Genomic DNA, 15,787 nt, shown 5'->3' with positions numbered 1-15,787 from the left:
TACGCCCGATCTCGTCTGATCTCGGAAGCTAAGCAGGGTCGGGCCTGGTTAGTACTTGGATGGGAGACCGCCTGGGAATACCAGGTGCTGTAAGCTTTTTGTCCACGAGGGTGTGCTCTTACACTATTTCATCAGCAACACTGCCTTGTAGTAAGCATTTAATGATGAATTGACTAAATGCAGCTTCCTGCCTTTTTAATAGGATCAAAGTTCCGTGTGTTGTCAGTTAGCATCTGCCTTGTATTTATAAGACAAATAATAACATTGTTGCTGAATGCAGCTTGTGTGTGCTTTGTGCTCCCTTACCCTGTTCAAATGATGAAAAGAAATAAAGTTTGTATTTTATCCAACTACCTGTGCTATAAAGTGATGGCTACAGTGTTTGTAATTTCTTCTACTTTTTCAGTGACACAAAGTTCAAGCTGCTTATCTAATTGGTGAAAATGCAATGTCTGTTTATCAGACTCACTTTGACTATATATGTTGTACCAAGAGATTGTTTATCGTTTACGGCCATACCAGCCTGGGTACGCCCGATCTCGTCTGATCTCGGAAGCTAAGCAGGGTCGGGCCTGGTTAGTACTTGGATGGGAGACCGCCTGGGAATACCAGGTGCTGTAAGCTTTTTGTCCACGAGGGTGTGCTCTTACACTATTTCATCAGCAACACTGCCTTGTAGTAAGCATTTAATGATGAATTGACTAAATGCAGCTTCCTGCTGCAAAATGCAGTCTGTTTATCAGACTCACTTTGACTATATATGTTGTACCAAGAGATTGTTTATCGTTTACGGCCATACCAGCCTGGGTACGCCCGATCTCGTCTGATCTCGGAAGCTAAGCAGGGTCGGGCCTGGTTAGTACTTGGATGGGTGACCGCCTGGGAATACCAGGTGCTGTAAGCTTTTTGTCCACGAGGGTGTGCTCTTACACTATTTCATCAGCAACACTGCCTTGTAGTAAGCATTTAATGATGAATTGACTAAATGCAGCTTCCTGCCTTTTTAATAGGATCAAAGTTCCGTGTGTTGTCAGTTAGCATCTGCCTTGTATTTATAAGACAAATAATAACATTGTTGCTGAATGCAGCTTGTGTGTGCTTTGTGCTCCCTTACCCTGTTCAAATGATGAAAAGAAATAAAGTTTGTATTTTATCCAACTACCTGTGCTATAAAGTGATGGCTACAGTGTTTGTAATTTCTTCTACTTTTTCAGTGACACAAAGTTCAAGCTGCTTATCTAATTGGTGAAAATGCAATGTCTGTTTATCAGACTCACTTTGACTATATATGTTGTACCAAGAGATTGTTTATCGTTTACGGCCATACCAGCCTGGGTACGCCCGATCTCGTCTGATCTCGGAAGCTAAGCAGGGTCGGGCCTGGTTAGTACCTGGATGGGAGACCGCCTGGGAATACCAGGTGCTGTAAGCTTTTTGTCCACGAGGGTGTGCTCTTACACTATTTCATCAGCAACACTGCCTTGTAGTAAGCATTTAATGATGAATTGACTAAATGCAGCTTCCTGCTGCAAAATGCAGTCTGTTTATCAGACTCACTTTGACTATATATGTTGTACCAAGAGATTGTTTATCGTTTACGGCCATACCAGCCTGGGTACGCCCGATCTCGTCTGATCTCGGAAGCTAAGCAGGGTCGGGCCTGGTTAGTACTTGGATGGGAGACCGCCTGGGAATACCAGGTGCTGTAAGCTTTTTGTCCACGAGGGTGTGCTCTTACACTATTTCATCAGCAACACTGCATTGTAGTAAGCATTTAATGATGAATTGACTAAATGCAGCTTCCTGCCTTTTTAATAGGATCAAAGTTCCGTGTGTTGTCAGTTAGCATCTGCCTTGTATTTATAAGACAAATAATAACATTGTTGCTGAATGCAGCTTGTGTGTGCTTTGTGCTCCCTTACCCTGTTCAAATGATGAAAAGAAATAAAGTTTGTATTTTATCCAACTACCTGTGCTAAGCAGGGTCGGGCCTGGTTAGTACTTGGATGGGAGACCGCCTGGGAATACCAGGTGCTGTAAGCTTTTTGTCCACGAGGGTGTGCTCTTACACTATTTCATCAGCAACACTGCCTTGTAGTAAGCATTTAATGATGAATTGACTAAATGCAGCTTCCTGCTGCAAAATGCAGTCTGTTTATCAGACTCACTTTGACTATATATGTTGTACCAAGAGATTGTTTATCGTTTACGGCCATACCAGCCTGGGTACGCCCGATCTCGTCTGATCTCGGAAGCTAAGCAGGGTCGGGCCTGGTTAGTACTTGGATGGGAGACCGCCTGGGAATACCAGGTGCTGTAAGCTTTTTGTCCACGAGGGTGTGCTCTTACACTATTTCATCAGCTACACTGCCTTGTAGTAAGCATTTAATGATGAATTGACTAAATGCAGCTTCCTGCCTTTTTAATAGGATCAAAGTTCCTTGTGTTGTCAGTTAGCATCTGCCTTGTATTTATAAGACAAATAATAACATTGTTGCTGAATGCAGCTTGTGTGTGCTTTGTGCTCCCTTACCCTGTTCAAATGATGAAAAGAAATAAAGTTTGTATTTTATCCAACTACCTGTGCTATAAAGTGATGGCTACAGTGTTTGTAATTTCTTCTACTTTTTCAGTGACACAAAGTTCAAGCTGCTTATCTAATTGGTGAAAATGCAATGTCTGTTTATCAGACTCACTTTGACTATATATGTTGTACCAAGAGATTGTTTATCGTTTACGGCCATACCAGCCTGGGTACGCCCGATCTCGTCTGATCTCGGAAGCTAAGCAGGGTCGGGCCTGGTTAGTACTTGGATGGGAGACCGCCTGGGAATACCAGGTGCTGTAAGCTTTTTGTCCACGAGGGTGTGCTCTTACACTATTTCATCAGCTACACTGCCTTGTAGTAAGCATTTAATGATGAATTGACTAAATGCAGCTTCCTGCCTTTTTAATAGGATCAAAGTTCCTTGTGTTGTCAGTTAGCATCTGCCTTGTATTTATAAGACAAATAATAACATTGTTGCTGAATGCAGCTTGTGTGTGCTTTGTGCTCCCTTACCCTGTTCAAATGATGAAAAGAAATAAAGTTTGTATTTTATCCAACTACCTGTGCTATAAAGTGATGGCTACAGTGTTTGTAATTTCTTCTACTTTTTCAGTGACACAAAGTTCAAGCTGCTTATCTAATTGGTGAAAATGCAATGTCTGTTTATCAGACTCACTTTGACTATATATGTTGTACCAAGAGATTGTTTATCGTTTACGGCCATACCAGCCTGGGTACGCCCGATCTCGTCTGATCTCGGAAGCTAAGCAGGGTCGGGCCTGGTTAGTACTTGGATGGGAGACCGCCTGGGAATACCAGGTGCTGTAAGCATTTCGTCCACGAGGGTGTGCTCTTACACTATTTCATCAGCAACACTGCCTTGTAGTAAGCATTTAATGATGAATTGACTAAATGCAGCTTCCTGCCTTTTTAATAGGATCAAAGTTCCGTGTGTTGTCAGTTAGCATCTGCCTTGTATTTATAAGACAAATAATAACATTGTTGCTGAATGCAGCTTGTGTGTGCTTTGTGCTCCCTTACCCTGTTCAAATGATGAAAAGAAATAAAGTTTGTATTTTATCCAACTACCTGTGCTATAAAGTGATGGCTACAGTGTTTGTAATTTCTTCTACTTTTTCAGTGACACAAAGTTCAAGCTGCTTATCTAATTGGTGAAAATGCAATGTCTGTTTATCAGACTCACTTTGACTATATATGTTGTACCAAGAGATTGTTTATCGTTTACGGCCATACCAGCCTGGGTACGCCCGATCTCGTCTGATCTCGGAAGCTAAGCAGGGTCGGGCCTGGTTAGTACTTGGATGGGAGACCGCCTGGGAATACCAGGTGCTGTAAGCTTTTTGTCCACGAGGGTGTGCTCTTACACTATTTCATCAGCAACACTGCCTTGTAGTAAGCATTTAATGATGAATTGACTAAATGCAGCTTCCTGCTGCAAAATGCAGTCTGTTTATCAGACTCACTTTGACTATATATGTTGTACCAAGAGATTGTTTATCGTTTACGGCCATACCAGCCTGGGTACGCCCGATCTCGTCTGATCTCGGAAGCTAAGCAGGGTCGGGCCTGGTTAGTACTTGGATGGGAGACCGCCTGGGAATACCAGGTGCTGTAAGCTTTTTGTCCACGAGGGTGTGCTCTTACACTATTTCATCAGCTACACTGCCTTGTAGTAAGCATTTAATGATGAATTGACTAAATGCAGCTTCCTGCCTTTTTAATAGGATCAAAGTTCCGTGTGTTGTCAGTTAGCATCTGCCTTGTATTTATAAGACAAATAATAACATTGTTGCTGAATGCAGCTTGTGTGTGCTTTGTGCTCCCTTACCCTGTTCAAATGATGAAAAGAAATAAAGTTTGTATTTTATCCAACTACCTGTGCTATAAAGTGATGGCTACAGTGTTTGTAATTTCTTCTACTTTTTCAGTGACACAAAGTTCAAGCTGCTTATCTAATTGGTGAAAATGCAATGTCTGTTTATCAGACTCACTTTGACTATATATGTTGTACCAAGAGATTGTTTATCGTTTACGGCCATACCAGCCTGGGTACGCCCGATCTCGTCTGATCTCGGAAGCTAAGCAGGGTCGGGCCTGGTTAGTACTTGGATGGGAGACCGCCTGGGAATACCAGGTGCTGTAAGCATTTTGTCCACGAGGGTGTGCTCTTGCACTATTTCATCAGCTACACTGCCTTGTAGTAAGCATTTAATGATGAATTGACTAAATGCAGCTTCCTGCCTTTTTAATAGGATCAAAGTTCCTTGTGTTGTCAGTTAGCATCTGCCTTGTATTTATAAGACAAATAATAACATTGTTGCTGAATGCAGCTTGTGTGTGCTTTGTGCTCCCTTACCCTGTTCAAATGATGAAAAGAAATAAAGTTTGTATTTTATCCAACTACCTGTGCTATAAAGTGATGGCTACAGTGTTTGTAATTTCTTCTACTTTTTCAGTGACACAAAGTTCAAGCTGCTTATCTAATTGGTGAAAATGCAGTCTGTTTATCAGACTCACTTTGACTATATATGTTGTACCAAGAGATTGTTTATCGTTTACGGCCATACCAGCCTGGGTACGCCCGATCTCGTCTGATCTCGGAAGCTAAGCAGGGTCGGGCCTGGTTAGTACTTGGATGGGAGACCGCCTGGGAATACCAGGTGCTGTAAGCATTTCGTCCACGAGGGTGTGCTCTTACACTATTTCATCAGCAACACTGCCTTGTAGTAAGCATTTAATGATGAATTGACTAAATGCAGCTTCCTGCCTTTTTAATAGGATCAAAGTTCCTTGTGTTGTCAGTTAGCATCTGCCTTGTATTTATAAGACAAATAATAACATTGTTGCTGAATGCAGCTTGTGTGTGCTTTGTGCTCCCTTACCCTGTTCAAATGATGAAAAGAAATAAAGTTTGTATTTTATCCAACTACCTGTGCTATAAAGTGATGGCTACAGTGTTTGTAATTTCTTCTACTTTTTCAGTGACACAAAGTTCAAGCTGCTTATCTAATTGGTGAAAATGCAATGTCTGTTTATCAGACTCACTTTGACTATATATGTTGTACCAAGAGATTGTTTATCGTTTACGGCCATACCAGCCTGGGTACGCCCGATCTCGTCTGATCTCGGAAGCTAAGCAGGGTCGGGCCTGGTTAGTACTTGGATGGGAGACCGCCTGGGAATACCAGGTGCTGTAAGCTTTTTGTCCACGAGGGTGTGCTCTTACACTATTTCATCAGCAACACTGCCTTGTAGTAAGCATTTAATGATGAATTGACTAAATGCAGCTTCCTGCTGCAAAATGCAGTCTGTTTATCAGACTCACTTTGACTATATATGTTGTACCAAGAGATTGTTTATCGTTTACGGCCATACCAGCCTGGGTACGCCCGATCTCGTCTGATCTCGGAAGCTAAGCAGGGTCGGGCCTGGTTAGTACTTGGATGGGAGACCGCCTGGGAATACCAGGTGCTGTAAGCATTTTGTCCACGAGGGTGTGCTCTTACACTATTTCATCAGCAACACTGCCTTGTAGTAAGCATTTAATGATGAATTGACTAAATGCAGCTTCCTGCTGCAAAATGCAGTCTGTTTATCAGACTCACTTTGACTATATATGTTGTACCAAGAGATTGTTTATCGTTTACGGCCATACCAGCCTGGGTACGCCCGATCTCGTCTGATCTCGGAAGCTAAGCAGGGTCGGGCCTGGTTAGTACTTGGATGGGAGACCGCCTGGGAATACCAGGTGCTGTAAGCTTTTTGTCCACGAGGGTGTGCTCTTACACTATTTCATCAGCAACACTGCATTGTAGTAAGCATTTAATGATGAATTGACTAAATGCAGCTTCCTGCCTTTTTAATAGGATCAAAGTTCCGTGTGTTGTCAGTTAGCATCTGCCTTGTATTTATAAGACAAATAATAACATTGTTGCTGAATGCAGCTTGTGTGTGCTTTGTGCTCCCTTACCCTGTTCAAATGATGAAAAGAAATAAAGTTTGTATTTTATCCAACTACCTGTGCTATAAAGTGATGGCTACAGTGTTTGTAATTTCTTCTACTTTTTCAGTGACACAAAGTTCAAGCTGCTTATCTAATTAGTGAAAATGCAATGTCTGTTTATCAGACTCACTTTGACTATATATGTTGTACCAAGAGATTGTTTATCGTTTACGGCCATACCAGCCTGGGTACGCCCGATCTCGTCTGATCTCGGAAGCTAAGCAGGGTCGGGCCTGGTTAGTACTTGGATGGGAGACCGCCTGGGAATACCAGGTGCTGTAAGCTTTTTGTCCACGAGGGTGTGCTCTTACACTATTTCATCAGCAACACTGCCTTGTAGTAAGCATTTAATGATGAATTGACTAAATGCAGCTTCCTGCCTTTTTAATAGGATCAAAGTTCCGTGTGTTGTCAGTTAGCATCTGCCTTGTATTTATAAGACAAATAATAATATTGTTGCTGAATGCAGCTTGTGTGTGCTTTGTGCTCCCTTACCCTGTTCAAATGATGAAAAGAAATAAAGTTTGTATTTTATCCAACTACCTGTGCTATAAAGTGATGGCTACAGTGTTTGTAATTTCTTCTACTTTTTCAGTGACACAAAGTTCAAGCTGCTTATCTAATTGGTGAAAATGCAATGTCTGTTTATCAGACTCACTTTGACTATATATGTTGTACCAAGAGATTGTTTATCGTTTACGGCCATACCAGCCTGGGTACGCCAGATCTCGTCTGATCTCGGAAGCTAAGCAGGGTCGGGCCTGGTTAGGACTTGGATGGGAGACCGCCTGGGAATACCAGGTGCTGTAAGCTTTTTGTCCACGAGGGTGTGCTCTTACACTATTTCATCAGCAACACTGCCTTGTAGTAAGCATTTAATGATGAATTGACTAAATGCAGCTTCCTGCTGCAAAATGCAGTCTGTTTATCAGACTCACTTTGACTATATATGTTGTACCAAGAGATTGTTTATCGTTTAAGGCCATACCAGCCTGGGTACGCCCGATCTCGTCTGATCTCGGAAGCTAAGCAGGGTCGGGCCTGGTTAGTACTTGGATGGGAGACCGCCTGGGAATACCAGGTGCTGTAAGCTTTTTGTCCACGAGGGTGTGCTCTTACACTATTTCATCAGCAACACTGCATTGTAGTAAGCATTTAATGATGAATTGACTAAATGCAGCTTCCTGCCTTTTTAATAGGATCAAAGTTCCGTGTGTTGTCAGTTAGCATCTGCCTTGTATTTATAAGACAAATAATAACATTGTTGCTGAATGCAGCTTGTGTGTGCTTTGTGCTCCCTTACCCTGTTCAAATGATGAAAAGAAATAAAGTTTGTATTTTATCCAACTACCTGTGCTATAAAGTGATGGCTACAGTGTTTGTAATTTCTTCTACTTTTTCAGTGACACAAAGTTCAAGCTGCTTATCTAATTAGTGAAAATGCAATGTCTGTTTATCAGACTCACTTTGACTATATATGTTGTACCAAGAGATTGTTTATCGTTTACGGCCATACCAGCCTGGGTACGCCCGATCTCGTCTGATCTCGGAAGCTAAGCAGGGTCGGGCCTGGTTAGTACTTGGATGGGAGACCGCCTGGGAATACCAGGTGCTGTAAGCTTTTTGTCCACGAGGGTGTGCTCTTACACTATTTCATCAGCAACACTGCATTGTAGTAAGCATTTAATGATGAATTGACTAAATGCAGCTTCCTGCCTTTTTAATAGGATCAAAGTTCCGTGTGTTGTCAGTTAGCATCTGCCTTGTATTTATAAGACAAATAATAACATTGTTGCTGAATGCAGCTTGTGTGTGCTTTGTGCTCCCTTACCCTGTTCAAATGATGAAAAGAAATAAAGTTTGTATTTTATCCAACTACCTGTGCTATAAAGTGATGGCTACAGTGTTTGTAATTTCTTCTACTTTTTCAGTGACACAAAGTTCAAGCTGCTTATCTAATTGGTGAAAATGCAATGTCTGTTTATCAGACTCACTTTGACTATATATGTTGTACCAAGAGATTGTTTATCGTTTACGGCCATACCAGCCTGGGTACGCCAGATCTCGTCTGATCTCGGAAGCTAAGCAGAGTCGGGCCTGGTTAGGACTTGGATGGGAGACCGCCTGGGAATACCAGGTGCTGTAAGCTTTTTGTCCACGAGGGTGTGCTCTTACACTATTTCATCAGCAACACTGCCTTGTAGTAAGCATTTAATGATGAATTGACTAAATGCAGCTTCCTGCTGCAAAATGCAGTCTGTTTATCAGACTCACTTTGACTATATATGTTGTACCAAGAGATTGTTTATCGTTTACGGCCATACCAGCCTGGGTACGCCCGATCTCGTCTGATCTCGGAAGCTAAGCAGGGTCGGGCCTGGTTAGTACTTGGATGGGAGACCGCCTGGGAATACCAGGTGCTGTAAGCTTTTTGTCCACGAGGGTGTGCTCTTACACTATTTCATCAGCAACACTGCATTGTAGTAAGCATTTAATGATGAATTGACTAAATGCAGCTCCCTGCCTTTTTAATAGGATCAAAGTTCCGTGTGTTGTCAGTTAGCATCTGCCTTGTATTTATAAGACAAATAATAACATTGTTGCTGAATGCAGCTTGTGTGTGCTTTGTGCTCCCTTACCCTGTTCAAATGATGAAAAGAAATAAAGTTTGTATTTTATCCAACTACCTGTGCTATAAAGTGATGGCTACAGTGTTTGTAATTTCTTCTACTTTTTCAGTGACACAAAGTTCAAGCTGCTTATCTAATTGGTGAAAATGCAATGTCTGTTTATCAGACTCACTTTGACTATATATGTTGTACCAAGAGATTGTTTATCGTTTACGGCCATACCAGCCTGGGTACGCCAGATCTCGTCTGATCTCGGAAGCTAAGCAGGGTCGGGCCTGGTTAGGACTTGGATGGGAGACCGCCTGGGAATACCAGGTGCTGTAAGCTTTTTGTCCACGAGGGTGTGCTCTTACACTATTTCATCAGCAACACTGCCTTGTAGTAAGCATTTAATGATGAATTGACTAAATGCAGCTCCCTGCTGCAAAATGCAGTCTGTTTATCAGACTCACTTTGACTATATATGTTGTACCAAGAGATTGTTTATCGTTTACGGCCATACCAGCCTGGGTACGCCCGATCTCGTCTGATCTCGGAAGCTAAGCAGGGTCGGGCCTGGTTAGTACTTGGATGGGAGACCGCCTGGGAATACCAGGTGCTGTAAGCTTTTTGTCCACGAGGGTGTGCTCTTACACTATTTCATCAGCAACACTGCATTGTAGTAAGCATTTAATGATGAATTGACTAAATGCAGCTCCCTGCCTTTTTAATAGGATCAAAGTTCCGTGTGTTGTCAGTTAGCATCTGCCTTGTATTTATAAGACAAATAATAACATTGTTGCTGAATGCAGCTTGTGTGTGCTTTGTGCTCCCTTACCCTGTTCAAATGATGAAAAGAAATAAAGTTTGTATTTTATCCAACTACCTGTGCTATAAAGTGATGGCTACAGTGTTTGTAATTTCTTCTACTTTTTCAGTGACACAAAGTTCAAGCTGCTTATCTAATTGGTGAAAATGCAATGTCTGTTTATCAGACTCACTTTGACTATATATGTTGTACCAAGAGATTGTTTATCGTTTACGGCCATACCAGCCTGGGTACGCCAGATCTCGTCTGATCTCGGAAGCTAAGCAGAGTCGGGCCTGGTTAGGACTTGGATGGGAGACCGCCTGGGAATACCAGGTGCTGTAAGCTTTTTGTCCACGAGGGTGTGCTCTTACACTATTTCATCAGCAACACTGCCTTGTAGTAAGCATTTAATGATGAATTGACTAAATGCAGCTTCCTGCTGCAAAATGCAGTCTGTTTATCAGACTCACTTTGACTATATATGTTGTACCAAGAGATTGTTTATCGTTTACGGCCATACCAGCCTGGGGGCGCTATTCCTGATTGGAGAAGTGACGACAGGTGCGAGTAATTGAGCTGTGAGCGAGTGTTTGCTTGAGAGTGTTTGCTCGAGAGCTATTTTTGTTTATTTTTTTGGATTTTGACATATAATTTTTTGTTTTTTCATTTGAATAGTTTTAAGTTTGGTTAGTTTTCCCCCCCTGCAGTTTTGCTGCTTGGGGGAGGTTTTTTTTCGGTTTCATTTTTTGATTTACAATGACGGACAACATGGCAACGACAAACGGAATGGACAAGGACAATGAAAATGCGCAACGGAAAGATAATGAAAATAAAGGAGGAATGAAATATGGAAAAGAATACACGGTGGCAATTGAGTTGGTGGGAGAAGAAAAGGTGACGACGATGGAATTACTGAGAGCAATTAAGGAGACGTGTGGAGAGGTGGTGGGATGCCGAATGAAAGGAGACAAGAAGTATGAAATTACGATGAGAAACGGAAAAGGTAAAGAACGTCTAATGGACGGTTTAAGGATAAAGGACACCAGGATTCTGGCGAGAGATGTGAATGTCAATGAATTGGTGGTGTCTTTTATGAATCTCCCGGTATATATAGAAGATAAAGTTATACTGGACAAGCTGAGTAGCTGGGGAGTAACGGCCGTCTCGGAGATAAGGAGGAGAGTTTGGCCTGGAACGGAGGTGGTTGACGGGACACGTTTTTGTAAAGTTAAATTTACGGAAAAAGTCCAATCATTGCCATATTCCACAAAAATTGAGACGCTGGAGGGAATTGAATACTTCAGGGTTATTCATGACAAACAGGTCAGAGTTTGTCGGTTGTGTATTCAACCAGGGCACATAGTCAAAGACTGCCCTGAATTCAAGTGCTTTAAGTGCGGTAATCAAGGCCATTACGCTAGAGAATGTATCGGAGAAAAGGAAAGGAATTTTTGTGGCAGATGCAGAAAGAGATTGACGGAGTGCAACTGTGGAGAAGTTATGACTGAAGAGGGGAGTCAAGTACTATTCGAGGAAGCAGTTGTACTGTCGGAAGAAGGAGAAGAAGATGGAGGAGAGGACGTGGTGGAGGGTGGAGAGACGGAGGAAGGAAGAAGGGAGAAGAAGGAAGACCAGAAGATGAACGAAATTGGGAGCAGCATGGATTCGGAAATAAGAAGATGGAGTTTTCAGGAGGAGGGGGGGAGTGGACTGGGGGGAAGCACGGGGGACTCACAGGTTATGGGGGAAAGCACAGCACAAACAAGTACCTCGGGGGGTGAAGAAATGGAGAGGGGTTTAAGTTTAACGACAATAACAGAGACGGGTATGAACACGGGGAGCACAACGACGACTACACATGAGACGGAGGTGAACACGGGGAGCACAACGAACATACCAGAAACGGCGATGAACACGGGGAGCATAACGAATATTCCAGAAACGGCGATGAACACGGGGAGCACAACGAATATTCCAGAAACGGCGATGAACACGGGGAGCACGGCGACTGTATTGGAGGCGGCGATGAGCGCGGGGAGCAGGACGGATGAGGGTGTAAAGAAGACAAGTTGGCTGGATGAGATGGACTTGGAGGAGATATCGGACACGGATGATGGGGAAAAGTTTGAAAGAACGACAGGAGGATACAGGAAGAGGAAAGCAGCGGGAGGGGGGGAGAGAAAGGGTGGAAGAGGAAAGAAACTGGATAAAAGGTAGAGCATAATGAAATTATATTTTATAATTTTATTATTTATTAGTATGGTCAAAATAATGTCGATAAATGCAAATGGTGTGAGAACAATAGGAAAATTTAATAGAATAGTACAAATGAAGAATTCTGAAATTTTATGTATTCAAGAGACGCACTGGGATAATATGTGTGTTTTAGAAGTACAAAAAATATGGAGGGATTTTATTTATGTAAACAATGGCAGGGTGAATTCATGTGGGGTTGCAATTTTATTAAGGAAGGATGTAGTAGAAAATGTGAAGAAGATATATAATGATAATAATGGGAGGATTTTAATTTTAGATTTTGAGTATATGAGTAGGGTTTTTAGAATTATAAATATTTATGCGCCGAATAATGAAATAGAGAGAAGGAATTTATTTTTAGAATTAGGGAAATGGTGCAAGGGTAACTGTATTTTAGTTGGGGATTTTAATGTAAAAATGGATAGACTAGATATGACAAGGGGAGCTATTTTTAGAAGTGACGTATCTAGGGGGGTTTTAAGGAAGATGATGTTTGAAAATAATTTGATTGATATATGGAGGGACGAGAATCCGAACAAGAGAGAATTTTCTAGAAGGCAGGTGGTTTTAGGGGAATTGAAACAGACACGGATAGATCTGGTTTTAGTAAATGAAGGGTTAAGGAATTTTATGAAAGATATTAAATATATTTTTACAACTTTTAGTGATCATGCTGGGTTAACATTTTCGGTGGGGTTAGATAAGGAAAGGAAAGGGGGGGGAATATGGTGTATGAATGCAGGGTATTTAGGTGATGAGGAATACGGGAAACAACTTAAATCTTTGATAGAACATGAAATGGAGGATAAGCAAAAAGGGAATGATAAGTGTCAGTGGTGGGAAAATGTTAAGGAAAAAATAAAAGTTTTTAGTATTAGATATGCAAGGAAGAAGAGGAGTAGGATGACAAGAGTAGAACATTTTTTAAGAACAAAACTGAATGAAGAAATGAGGAAATGTGATATTGATCCTAACTATAATATTGAAAGGTTTTTAGATTTAAAAGCACAATTGAGCAAATGTGAAATAGATAAGTGTAAGGGTGCAATTATTAGAAGTAGGGCAAAATATGTTTTAGAAGGGGAGAAATGTACGTCATTTTTTCTTGGTTTAGAGAAAACTAAACAGATGAAATCATATTTTAATGAGATTGAGAATGTAAAGGGTGAAGTGGTAAATGATTATGTTGAGATATTAGAAACTGTACAGAATTTTTATAAGGATTTATTTAAGAAAGGGGAGGTGGATGAGGGGTGTGTAAAAGAGATTTTAAATAGTGTGGATGTGCAAATTGGTGTTGAGGATAAGCAAATGTGTGATAGGAAGATAACAGTGGATGAAGTGAAAGATGCAATTAAGGGTTTACAAATAAATAAAAGTCCTGGAGTAGATGGACTAATTGCAGAGTTTTATAAAATGTATGAAAGTCTTTTAGCACCGATTTTATTGGAAGTATATCAATATATGGAAGATAATAATAATGTTTCAGACTCCATGGTGACAGGGCTGATATCGATTTTATATAAAAATAAGGGGAGCAAATTGAAACTAGAAAATTATAGGCCAATTAGTTTATTAAACTCAGATTATAAGATTTTAGCTAAGATACTGGCAAATAGGATGAAGATGGTTTTAAATGATATTATAGCACCTACACAAAATTATAGTGTGCAAGGAAGAGATATAGCAGATACCATAAATACACTTAGAGATGTGATAAATAAAATGAATAGTGATAAGATAGGGGGAATTGTTTTAAGTGTAGATTTTAATAAAGCTTTTGACAGGGTGGAACATGATTTTATGTTTAGGGTACTAGAAAAATATGGGTTTGGAAATAGAATAATAGGATGGATAAAATTATTATATAGAAAGGCTAAAAGTAGGGTTAAATGTAATGGGGTTTTAACAGATTCTTTTATTCTTGAGAGATCAGTGAGACAGGGGTGCCCTTTATCAGCTTTATTATTTGTTTTATCGGTAGAACCCTTAGCGGCATACCTTAAAAAAGATCATTTTATAAATTGTGTAGAGACTCCGCAAGGAGGTTTTAGTTTAATTCATCAATATGCAGACGATACCACAATAACAGTTAGAGATGAGGGAAGTGTTAAAAGGGTGATGGAATGTTTTAAAGTATATGAGAAAGCCTCAGGAGCAAAAGTGAATATGGAGAAGTCAGTAATAATGTATGTTGGGAAGATTAATGAGGGGACTTTTCCTTTTAAGGTGGTAAATGATTATTTTAAGGTGTTAGGTGTGTTTTTAGGGGTGAAGGAACAAGAAGCTAGGGATCTAACATGGAGTGGGGTTATAAACAAAGTTAGGAAGGTGGTAAATATGTGGAGGGGGAGGGCTTTGAAATTAAAAGGGAAAGTAATTGTTGTAAATTCTTTACTGATGTCAATTTTTATTCATGTCATGAATGTTTTAGATGTACCAGAATGGGTTTTATCTGAAATGAATAAGATTTTAGTTGATTTTTTATGGGATGGGAAAGGAGTGAAAATTTCTTTTAAAACTTTGATTGCAGGTTATGAGGAGGGGGGTTTGAAGTTGGTGGATTTAAATGTGAGGAAAAAAGCAATTAGAGTTAAAATGGTACGGAAATATTTATATGGTGAAATAGATTATGGATGGAAAAGATTTTTTAAGGAGTATTTGCAGGAGGTTGGGAGGATGGGGGACAATGCTTTATTGATGTGTATGAAAAAAGACATGTTAGGTAATATACCATTGTTTTATAGAGAAGTGTTTGAGGCTTGGGGGGAGTTTTTACCAAATATTTATTATGAGTGTACCATTTTAGACAATATTTTAAATCAGCCAATTTTTTTAAATCCCAAGATAAAATATAATAATAAGATGGTGTTTTGTAAATATTTTATGAGGGCTGGGATGAGACAGATTGGGGACATTTTATATGAGGTCATTCCGGGGTTTCTTCCTGTTCAAGCTATTTATGATAATGTTTGTGAAGTGGATGATGAAATCAGCAAAACTACTGTAGAAAATATGTATAAGAGAATTTTAGGGTGTATTCCTGAGGAATGTGTGCTTTTAATAAATACAGAGGTGGTTGAGAGAGCTAAGGGTTTACCGGTTTTATACTATGAAAGTAATGGGGAGAAACATGTTTTATCAGGTTTAAAAGTTAAAATGGTTTATAGAAAATGTATTTTAAAAGAGACAAAAGCTCCTGCTTCAGAAAAAGTGTGGTCTAGGGTGTTTACAAATATAGATGTGAAATCAATATGGAAGAATGTTAATGTAAAATATAATGCTATAGAATGTGAAGACAATGATTTTAAATTGAAACATAATAGGATTTTTACGAATATGGTTTTACATCAAATAAATAGAAATATCAAAAGAGAATGTGATATTTGTGGTACGGGGGTGGAAAATTTTATGCACTTTTTTGTTGAATGCAGTAGATTGGAAGAGTTTCATAAGTTTTTAAAGAGGATTTTAGTACAACATTGGGGAGAAGATATTGTTAATGGGGTTGAGTGGAGGAGGTTGTTTCTCTTTGGTTT

At 40.2% G+C, this 15,787-nt stretch overlaps 20 non-coding genes and 4 pseudogenes across 20 annotated transcripts in view; all 24 read left to right on the top strand.

Moving 5' to 3' along the window:
* The window catches only part of LOC115185173 (5S ribosomal RNA), a 119-nt gene extending 23 nt beyond the window's left edge, over positions 1–96 (top strand). Inside the window, exon 1 of the ribosomal RNA XR_003874850.1 lies at positions 1–96. This exon is cut by the window's left edge and continues 23 nt beyond it. This is a non-coding gene — a ribosomal RNA (5S ribosomal RNA).
* Positions 97–505: 409 nt separating this feature from the next.
* Positions 506–624, top strand: LOC115185172 (5S ribosomal RNA). The gene has a single exon (XR_003874849.1). It is a non-coding gene; the product is annotated as a 5S ribosomal RNA (ribosomal RNA).
* A 161-nt stretch (positions 625–785) lies between these two features.
* On the top strand, positions 786–904 carry LOC115185039 (5S ribosomal RNA). The gene has a single exon (XR_003874732.1). It is a non-coding gene; the product is annotated as a 5S ribosomal RNA (ribosomal RNA).
* Positions 905–1,313: 409 nt separating this feature from the next.
* LOC115185062 (5S ribosomal RNA) lies at positions 1,314–1,432 on the top strand. The gene has a single exon (XR_003874753.1). It is a non-coding gene; the product is annotated as a 5S ribosomal RNA (ribosomal RNA).
* Positions 1,433–1,593: 161 nt separating this feature from the next.
* On the top strand, positions 1,594–1,712 carry LOC115185171 (5S ribosomal RNA). Its single transcript, XR_003874848.1, has one exon. It is a non-coding gene; the product is annotated as a 5S ribosomal RNA (ribosomal RNA).
* A 492-nt stretch (positions 1,713–2,204) lies between these two features.
* On the top strand, positions 2,205–2,323 carry LOC115185170 (5S ribosomal RNA). The gene has a single exon (XR_003874847.1). It is a non-coding gene; the product is annotated as a 5S ribosomal RNA (ribosomal RNA).
* A 409-nt stretch (positions 2,324–2,732) lies between these two features.
* LOC115185169 (5S ribosomal RNA) lies at positions 2,733–2,851 on the top strand. The gene has a single exon (XR_003874846.1). It is a non-coding gene; the product is annotated as a 5S ribosomal RNA (ribosomal RNA).
* Positions 2,852–3,260: 409 nt separating this feature from the next.
* LOC115185066 (5S ribosomal RNA) lies at positions 3,261–3,379 on the top strand. The gene has a single exon (XR_003874757.1). It is a non-coding gene; the product is annotated as a 5S ribosomal RNA (ribosomal RNA).
* Positions 3,380–3,788: 409 nt separating this feature from the next.
* On the top strand, positions 3,789–3,907 carry LOC115185168 (5S ribosomal RNA). Its single transcript, XR_003874845.1, has one exon. It is a non-coding gene; the product is annotated as a 5S ribosomal RNA (ribosomal RNA).
* Positions 3,908–4,068: 161 nt separating this feature from the next.
* LOC115185167 (5S ribosomal RNA) lies at positions 4,069–4,187 on the top strand. Its single transcript, XR_003874844.1, has one exon. It is a non-coding gene; the product is annotated as a 5S ribosomal RNA (ribosomal RNA).
* Positions 4,188–4,596: 409 nt separating this feature from the next.
* Positions 4,597–4,715, top strand: LOC115185065 (5S ribosomal RNA). The gene has a single exon (XR_003874756.1). It is a non-coding gene; the product is annotated as a 5S ribosomal RNA (ribosomal RNA).
* A 407-nt stretch (positions 4,716–5,122) lies between these two features.
* Positions 5,123–5,241, top strand: LOC115185064 (5S ribosomal RNA). Its single transcript, XR_003874755.1, has one exon. It is a non-coding gene; the product is annotated as a 5S ribosomal RNA (ribosomal RNA).
* Positions 5,242–5,650: 409 nt separating this feature from the next.
* On the top strand, positions 5,651–5,769 carry LOC115185166 (5S ribosomal RNA). Its single transcript, XR_003874843.1, has one exon. It is a non-coding gene; the product is annotated as a 5S ribosomal RNA (ribosomal RNA).
* Positions 5,770–5,930: 161 nt separating this feature from the next.
* Positions 5,931–6,049, top strand: LOC115185063 (5S ribosomal RNA). Its single transcript, XR_003874754.1, has one exon. It is a non-coding gene; the product is annotated as a 5S ribosomal RNA (ribosomal RNA).
* Positions 6,050–6,210: 161 nt separating this feature from the next.
* On the top strand, positions 6,211–6,329 carry LOC115185165 (5S ribosomal RNA). Its single transcript, XR_003874842.1, has one exon. It is a non-coding gene; the product is annotated as a 5S ribosomal RNA (ribosomal RNA).
* Positions 6,330–6,738: 409 nt separating this feature from the next.
* On the top strand, positions 6,739–6,857 carry LOC115185163 (5S ribosomal RNA). Its single transcript, XR_003874840.1, has one exon. It is a non-coding gene; the product is annotated as a 5S ribosomal RNA (ribosomal RNA).
* Positions 6,858–7,266: 409 nt separating this feature from the next.
* LOC115185129 (uncharacterized) lies at positions 7,267–7,385 on the top strand (annotated as a pseudogene).
* Positions 7,386–7,546: 161 nt separating this feature from the next.
* On the top strand, positions 7,547–7,665 carry LOC115185102 (5S ribosomal RNA). Its single transcript, XR_003874792.1, has one exon. It is a non-coding gene; the product is annotated as a 5S ribosomal RNA (ribosomal RNA).
* Positions 7,666–8,074: 409 nt separating this feature from the next.
* On the top strand, positions 8,075–8,193 carry LOC115185162 (5S ribosomal RNA). The gene has a single exon (XR_003874839.1). It is a non-coding gene; the product is annotated as a 5S ribosomal RNA (ribosomal RNA).
* Positions 8,194–8,602: 409 nt separating this feature from the next.
* On the top strand, positions 8,603–8,721 carry LOC115185134 (uncharacterized; annotated as a pseudogene).
* A 161-nt stretch (positions 8,722–8,882) lies between these two features.
* LOC115185161 (5S ribosomal RNA) lies at positions 8,883–9,001 on the top strand. Its single transcript, XR_003874838.1, has one exon. It is a non-coding gene; the product is annotated as a 5S ribosomal RNA (ribosomal RNA).
* A 409-nt stretch (positions 9,002–9,410) lies between these two features.
* On the top strand, positions 9,411–9,529 carry LOC115185128 (uncharacterized; annotated as a pseudogene).
* Positions 9,530–9,690: 161 nt separating this feature from the next.
* On the top strand, positions 9,691–9,809 carry LOC115185160 (5S ribosomal RNA). The gene has a single exon (XR_003874837.1). It is a non-coding gene; the product is annotated as a 5S ribosomal RNA (ribosomal RNA).
* A 409-nt stretch (positions 9,810–10,218) lies between these two features.
* Positions 10,219–10,337, top strand: LOC115185133 (uncharacterized; annotated as a pseudogene).
* The last annotated feature ends 5,450 nt before the right edge of the window (positions 10,338–15,787 follow it).

The sequence above is a fragment of the Salmo trutta genome, unplaced genomic scaffold (genome assembly GCF_901001165.1).
Source record: "Salmo trutta unplaced genomic scaffold, fSalTru1.1, whole genome shotgun sequence".
Lineage (NCBI taxonomy): Eukaryota > Metazoa > Chordata > Actinopteri > Salmoniformes > Salmonidae > Salmo > Salmo trutta.
The sequence above is the reverse complement of the archived record's forward strand: the minus strand, read 5'-3'. Positions and strand labels throughout refer to the sequence as shown.